Source organism: Helianthus annuus, chromosome 17, assembly GCF_002127325.2.
Source record: "Helianthus annuus cultivar XRQ/B chromosome 17, HanXRQr2.0-SUNRISE, whole genome shotgun sequence".
Lineage (NCBI taxonomy): Eukaryota > Viridiplantae > Streptophyta > Magnoliopsida > Asterales > Asteraceae > Helianthus > Helianthus annuus.
In genome coordinates, this window is record NC_035449.2 from 157345342 (window position 1) to 157354033 (window position 8692).

Below are 8692 nucleotides of genomic sequence, written 5' to 3' on the forward strand. Positions count from 1 at the left end.
CTTTGCATTTTAGGGGGAACATGTGTGCTTCTCTCCCAGGGCATACAAAACACAGGTTATTGGCGGCAACCCGCCATATTTAACATATAAAAAAACTTTATATGTTAAATTTGGCGGGCTTCCGCCAACAACCTGTGTCTTGTATGCCCTGTGGAGAGAAGCACCCATCTTCCCCCTAAAAAACATAGAAAACATTTGCTTGAGTTGTTGGACCGAGCGAACCTTGCATAATGCGTCAAGGGAAACTATTGGTCGAGCGAGACATTTGTTCAGGTATCCTTATTTCATGATAAAATGATTATGAATAGCTGTGCATAAACTAATCGCAAGTTTGTTTGGTATATGCAGGGTAATAGGGAACAGCAGTGTTCAGCACTGTGTCATTCTTGCTTGGTGCCATCACCTCAGTTGTCTCTGGCTTACCATCCGTGTACTTTACTAAAATTTGATCGGTGCAGTGAGCATGCGAGCGCAACAAGTGCAGCCGCAGCGGCGCGGTGAGGGCAGCCGCAACGAGCGCAGCGGCATGGCTAATAAAAAAATAAAAAAACTGCCACCTCTAAGTAGATATGTATCAGAATGTACAAATTCATATTTATTGTTTTGTTTATGCGTTTAATCGTTTGATTAACGACTCGATTGATTTGTTTGTAACCATTTGTCTGTAAACGAACTTATTTATCTTACTGTAATTTTTGTATTAAGCATCATCTATCGCGCCTTTGCTGACTGACTTTTATAGATCACTACTTTAGGGAGAATGAACAATTATCCAAATATGGAGATACTAAATCTGCTCGAGGTATGATGCTGGTTGAACTTAAGAAACTAATTGAAGGAAATCCTTTATTTTGTGACAAATTTCAGTTCCAAACCTTAGGAATTCAAGATTAAGGACTCTTACAAACCTAAGACTGTTTGGGAAATTTTTGACTATGTTTTGTACATCTTACAATATAGTAGTTAATGTTAGTTATTTGTGAATTTGTATCACAATTTGAACCAACAAAAGCCTAGGTAGTCCGTCTATTTCAGGTAACATAACTAGAATCAAACAATTTTCTTTGTTTTCTCCTGAGTCGCACAATAACCACCAAACGCCATCACGAAACCACCAATCGCCGCAAATCGCTGATTCTCGCCGCTGAAGAAGGCCTCAACCGACCATCACATTCTGCTACACTACCACCATCGTCGTCACAAGCCACATTGGAAACTACATCCCCGTAGATAGCCCTAAACTCACCAACTTAAGTGATACCACTCCCGCCGCATCGCGCGGGTAAGTGACTAGTATATATATATATATAACTTTTTGTTATTTAATATATAAAATTATATTTATTCAACCCGTGCAATAAAGGAAGTTTTTAAAAATATAATGTTTTATTATTTAGTATATAAATTTATTTACTCAACCCGTGTAATACACGGGGTTATAAGCTAGTTAGAAGATATATTAAAAGCTTAGATAATAACAAACTTCACACACATTTTGTTTTGCAAAAGTAATGTAAAAAGTTGACTAGCAATGGGCAAACAAGTGGTCTAGCTTGACATGTACACAGGTAAGTTTAAATTGACTTTAGTATATACGATAATCCATACAAAGTCTCTTGTGTTGTTTTTTATCTCCTTTAGATGTGTTACCTTAAAATATGCACCGCACATATATAAACAATGCTAAATAACTACATAACACTTGTATATCTAAAATCAAACTATATGTATTTGGAAAATGTTTAAAAACCAATGGTTTTAATGGCTACCGTAGACCTACAATCAATGCGTCACACTACTACGATGACTAACAATTGCAAAAGGGTGACGCATAATAACTGCAAGACATGTGAAAGGTGGGCATAACACAGCAAGGCTATAATAATTTCATGGTAAGCATGTGATGTTTGTCGATCACGCCTACATCATCATAGACATTTGTATAAATCTCTAATTTTCTTGCCTCGTTCATCAAGTTTCTATATTGCTCATTAAACAATATAGTAAGTTTACGGCTCATGTGTATATACATATACACATATATTTAATAACTGCATAAATATGCATTTATACATATATGTGTGTATTAGGCAGGGTTCATGATATACATATACACATATATTTACGTACATGCAAAAATATGCATTTATACAAATATGTGTATTGGGTAGGGTTCATGATAAAACACCCTTTAATGCGAACCTCGAGAAAACTCTAACTATTACTAAACCCTAAACTCTAAACCATAAGAAATAAGCCCTAAACCCCAAATAACTAAACCTGAAAAGTTAAACCCTAAAGGTTAACGCCTAAAAGCTAAAAACTAAATGGTATAACTAAACCCTAATAATTAAATCTTAAGCCATAAAAACTAAACCCCGAAAAAAATTCAACACAAATATCAATCGTTGGATGGAGCTCTCACGAGTTTTCTCAATAAGGAAAAGTTTTTTCATGAACCTTCCCCTATGTGTATATACACATATATGTTTGATTTCCAATGTCACTATTACTCAATTGATACTAGTTTTTTTTTGGCGTCGCGCGTTGCAACGAAACCGAGCAAATGATAATACAAAAAAAACGTGATTTGAAAATAAAGTATGTTGTTTAGAAAGCCAAACTATTAGAACGGTTTAGTTTATCATCGTACCGTTTGATGATAACAAATACATACTTTATTTTCGTATAACTTTGCTTTTAACAAAACATAAAGGAAAAAATCAAACACAACTACATACTTAAGTTTTTAGAAAAGAGTTATAAACGTAAAATATTAAAGAAGTATCAAATTAATTGATAAATGAGTAAATTACGATTTTGGCCCCTGTGGTTATATGACTTTTACCCATTTATCCCAAAAAAGAATTTTTAACATTTGAGCCCCCGACGTCTTTTTTTCTAACCTTTTTGGCCCCTAACACTAACCCCATCCATTTACGAGGTTAAAAACTTGTCATGTGCCCCTCACATGAGGGGCATTTATGGCAATTCACTTATTAACTTCTAAACTCTTAAATAAAAAACCTAACATCAATTCTATTTTCATCTTCTTGACTTAAGCACCCCCAAACCCTAATTCCATCAATTCACTGCTGTTTTTACTTCGTGTAGTTTTTCAACCATTTTTTTTTCATTCAAATCTGCATCTAGCATCTGGCTCCAAACCCTAAATCCCCAAATCACACCTTCATATACATTCAAATTGTTTTTTCATTCAAATCTGCATCTCGCATCTGATTCCAAACCCTAAATCCCCAAATCACACCTTCATCTACTCAAATCTCCTTCAAATTCAACCTACATTTTCCTCACCGATCATCAATCTCTCACTGGAGATTCCAATCTACAATGGCAACAATGGAGAGCTTGATCGGGCTTGTGAACTGAATACAGATGGTGTGCACTGTGTTAGGAGATCACGGCGGCAAGGTATGTCGCTTTGCGAAGCTCTGCTTATTGTCGCCTTTGTTGGTGGTTAGGTGAAGCTACTGTTATTATGCTCGTTTATTAGGTTTTTGTTTTGTTGCCATAATAGTGATGATTTTCTAGTGAATTGGATCTAGAGCTCTGGGAAATTGTCTGTATTGGAAAGCGTTGTCGGTGGAAATGGAATTAGGGTTTGGGGGTGCTATGAAAATATAATGGATATCAAGGTTTTTTATTTAAGAGTTTAGAAGTTAATAGGTGAATTGCCATAAATGTCCCTCATGTGAGGGGCACATGACAAGTTTTTAACCAAGTAAATGGATGAGGTTAGTGTTAGGGAGCAAAAGGGTTAGAAAAAAAAACGTTCAGATGTTAAAAAAATGTTTTTTGGGCTAAAAGGGTAAAAGTGATGTAACCATAGGGGCCAAAATTGTAATTTAATCTTGATAAATCGATATATATTTAAAAAAAATTAAAAATAAAAAGAATTATCAATGTAAATGGTAAAGGAGATATATATGATTTTAAAAAACGAAAAAAATTAAAAATATGTTATTAAAAGTAATATAATAATAAACTATTATAATATATAAAACTAAAAAGTTATATATTATTATAAAAATAAAGTTACTATTCATGGTCATTCACTAGCAATATATATATATATATATATATATATATATATATATATATATATATATATATATATATATAGGGTAGGGATATGGTAAAAATTGTTTAAAATGTGAGAAGAGTAAGAAGTGTTTTAAACCATTGGATATTTGATCTAATGGTTGAGATCAATAGAGTATAAAAATATAAATTATGTTTTAATTAGAGGGACTTTATGTAAAATTGAAGGGCAATAGTGTCTTTTTCAATATTTAAAATATGGTAACCGTAACCTACACAACCAAAAACACCTATATTCACTCCTTTTCCTTAAATATCGGAATTAATGATTCACCTTAATTGTAGGGAGGTCTTTGGTTGCATATTCTTCATACGTTATCATAAAGAGATCTATAATCAGATTCATGGCATGGTGTTCTAAAACAACAGGATAAATTGACTATGATTCAAGTCATGGTGTTTTATCTGTAGACATTGTTCATGGCGTGGTGTTTTAAACATCTATGATTCAAGTCATGGTGTTTTATCTGGAGACATTGTTCATGGCGTGGTGTTTTATCAATACAAAACATTCCCAGATTTTAAAACACCATGACTATGATTCAAGTCATGGTGTTTTATCTGGAGACATCGTTCATGGTGTGGTGTTTTAAACATCTATGATTCAAGTGATGGTGTTTTATATGGAGACATTGTATAATCAGATTCATGGCGTGGTGTTTTAAAACACCTGGATAAATTGACTATGATTCAAGTCATGGTGTTTTATCTAGAGACATTGTTCATGGCGTGGTGTTTTAAAAATCTGGAGACATTGACTATGATTCAAGTCATGGTGTCTTATCTGGAATCCAGAAAACATTGTATTGTGATTACATCCATGGTGTTTTAACATATGGACAATCAATACGAAACATTCCCAGATTTTAAAACACCATGACTATGATTCAAGTCATGGTGTTTTATCTGGAATCCAAAAAACATTAAAACACCAATTCAAGATCGAAGCTGTATGTATATAACCCTTTAAAACACCAGAATCGAAGAAGGGCGCAGAAGTTAAACAACTGTATTGTCTCTAGCGATTTCATAAGACTTCTTGTATTTATAATTGATGAAGAATGATACGTAGATAATAATCGTATTGGATCTTGCAAAAAAAAATACAAAATTCTAATCAATCCCTAAACATTCTCATCGCCAGTTATTTTTTTTTCAGTTATATTATACTGGAAATCAATTAATTGACAAGAATGTACAATCACTAATATACCCTTTTGAATTAATTAAGATGAGGGACACTTGTCATTCCCAAATTATTTCTTACACTTCTTACAAAATATGGACTTTGTACAGGATCCTCTACCTATATATATATATGTATATATATATATACATATATATATGTATATATAATGATTACCGCCAATGGGGTGGTGGTCCATTGCCAAAGGAAAAACCTTTAAACAACTTGGGAGGGGGGTCTTGGGTTCAAGTTCCACAGACAACAAGGAATAAAAGAAATTTGCCGTTAAAAAAATTGATATGGTCACCTTTTACTCATTCGGGATTTCGTTAGTACTTGTGTTATATGTTGTTCTTATTTTATTATTTGAGAAAAATGCTCGGATAGTCCTTGTGGTTTGCCCATTTTTTCACTTTTAGTCTCTAACTTTCTAAAATTACACCTATAGTCCCCAAGTTTTTGAATTTCGTTCCCGGATAGTCTCTGACGTGGATAGGGGTTAGTTTTTGGTGTTAGGTGCATGTGAAATGACAAAAATACCCTTACTATCAAATTAATAACTAAAAAGTTAAAAGAAATATAATTAATATTTTACAATTTATGTGGGACCCACCACCCACCCTACCTACTTCATCTTCCCCACTACACACTACCACCACCATCTAACCCCCCCCCCCCCCCCACCGCAACCACCACTTCCACAACCATCCCCTCCACAACCACCAAAACGGATGCTTCCTCTCACCATCGTGGAAGCCCCCTCACTCCCTCCTCAATCTCTATCCATTCTTCTTCCAATAATATATATATATAATTCCCTTCACTCCATTTTTCCACTCAAACAATTACATTCACTCAACAATCAATCTTTTTAATTCCTTCACTCACATGGCGTCACCAGACGAATCTTCAGCCATAGACTTCATCCGTCAACACTTACTTATTGAATATGATCTTCTATTTAATTCACCTACTTCTTCTTCATCCTCTGTTTTTTACGAACAATTCGAATCCAGCATAAAACCTGAATCACTTCTTCACTCAAACACAACTTTTTACGACTGAAAACCGTCGCTAAACATATCAATCTCGCTTCCTCCGCCGGTGGCGGCGGAGATAGTGGAGGAACAACAACCACAGTGGCATTATAGAGGAGTGAGACAACGGCCGTGGGGAAAGTTCGAGGCGGAGATTCGAGATCCGAATAAGAAATGATCGTTGAGTGATGATAATGGTGGTGGTTGTGGCAGGGATGGTTGTGGCAGTGGTGGTTACGGTGAAGTGGTGAGGGTTATGTTGAAGGTGGAGATAGTGGTGGTGGTGTGGAGTGGGGAAGATGAAGTGGGTAGGGTGGGTGGTGGGTCCCACATAAATTGTAAAATATTAATTATATTTCTTTTAATTTTTTAGTTATTAATTTGACAGTAAGGGTATCTCTGTTATTTCACACGCACCTAACACCAAAAACTAACCCCCATCGATGCCAGGGACTATTCGGGAACGAAACTAAAAAACTTGGGGACTATAGGTGTAATTTTAAAAAGTTAGAGACTAAAGGTGAAAAATGGACAAACCACAAGGACTATTCGAGCATTTTTCTCTTATTATTTTATTATTGTGAGTCCCCATATATAAAATCTTCTCTACATTAATCTTTCAATGGTTTTAGCATTTTATAAAAAAAAGTTCTAAAACTTAAATAAGTAAGGTATCAGAAGATAAATTAAAAGCTTAGATAATAACAAACTTCACACACATTTTGTTTTGCAAAAGTAATGTAATAAGTTGACTAGCAATAGGAAAACAAGTAGTCTAGCTTGACATGTACAAAAGTAAGTTTAAATTGACTTTAGTATATACGAGAATTTTAGATGTGTTACCTTAAAATATGCACCACACATGTATAAACAATGCTAAATAACTACATAGCACTTGTATACCTAAAATCAAACTATATATATTTGGAAAATGTTTAAAAACCAATGGTTTTAATGGCTACCTTAGACCTACAATCAAAGCGTCACACTACTACGATGACTAAAAATTGCAAAAATGTGACGCATAATAACTGCAAGACATGTGAAAGCTGGGCATAACACTGCAAGGCTATAATAAAGTCATGGTGAGCATGTGATGTTTGTCGATCACGCCCACATCATCATAGACATTTGTATAAATCTCGAATTTTCTTGCCTCGTTCGTCAAGTTTCTATATTACTCATTAAACAATATAGTAAGTTTACGGCACATGTGTATATACATATACACATATATTTACATAACTGCATAAATATGCATTTATACATATATGTGTATTAGGCAGGGTTCATGATATACATATACAAATATATTTACATACATGCATAAATATGCATTTATACAAATATGTGTTTTGGGTAGGGTTCATGATAAAACACTCTTTAATGCGAAACTCGAGAAAACTCTAACTATTACTAAACCCTAAACTCTAAACCATAAGAACTAAGCCCTAAACCCCAAATAACTAAACCTGAAAAGTTAAACTCTAAAGGTTAACGTCTAAAACCTAAAAACTAATTGATATAACTAAACCCTAATAATTAAACCTTAAGCCTTAAAAACTAAACCCCAAAAAAATTCAACACAAATATCAATCGCTAGATGAAGCTGTCACGAGTTTTCTCAATAAGGAAAAGTTTTTTATGAACCTTTCCCTATGTGTATATACACATATAAAGCAATATAACTATCAAGGTGAGAATCAAGTTCTTAATAGCAATTTAACATAATTTGACAAGAAGATGGTTCCTTATGTACAACTTATGAGGATCTCAATTTTAAATACAAATTACGTAGATCATGGTCCTTGATTTTAATAAATATAAAGCAATATAACTATAAAGGTGAGAATCAAGTTCTCAATAACACCATTCAACCAAACTTGCTAGGAAGATGGTTAATTAAGTACAACTTAGGAGGAACTTAATCTTCACATAAAAATTACGAAGATCATGGTTCTTAATTTAAAAAAAAAAAAGAATTATGATGCATATTCCTTTTGAAAAAGATATGTAAATATTTAGCACTAATAGCTCCAAGATAACTTGTTTTCAACTACTCTAGCTTTAACGTCTATTCTTCATTTAAAATCGTATAAATACACCTTTTCGAGTCTAATATAGAATAATGTACGTATATGATAATAAATTTCCTCACTAACACGAACAATCAATTATAATAACCTAAAAGCATCTTTTATAACTACAATAACTTAAATTTCATATTTCGAAATCATTTAACCATGAAATTACAAGGTAGAGTGAATTCAAGTATTCAACTTCAAAATGCTCAACTCACTCATCTTCCAACACTCAAAACCACAGGTGGGTCAATCATGGCACAACA

At 33.6% G+C, this 8692-nt stretch overlaps 1 long non-coding RNA gene across 1 annotated transcript; it reads left to right on the forward strand.

The window, feature by feature from the left end:
* The first annotated feature begins 212 nt into the window (after positions 1 to 212).
* Positions 213 to 637, forward strand: LOC118489001. The gene is made up of 2 exons (XR_004885631.1): positions 213 to 273; positions 349 to 637. It is a non-coding gene; the product is annotated as an uncharacterized LOC118489001 (long non-coding RNA).
* The last annotated feature ends 8055 nt before the right edge of the window (positions 638 to 8692 follow it).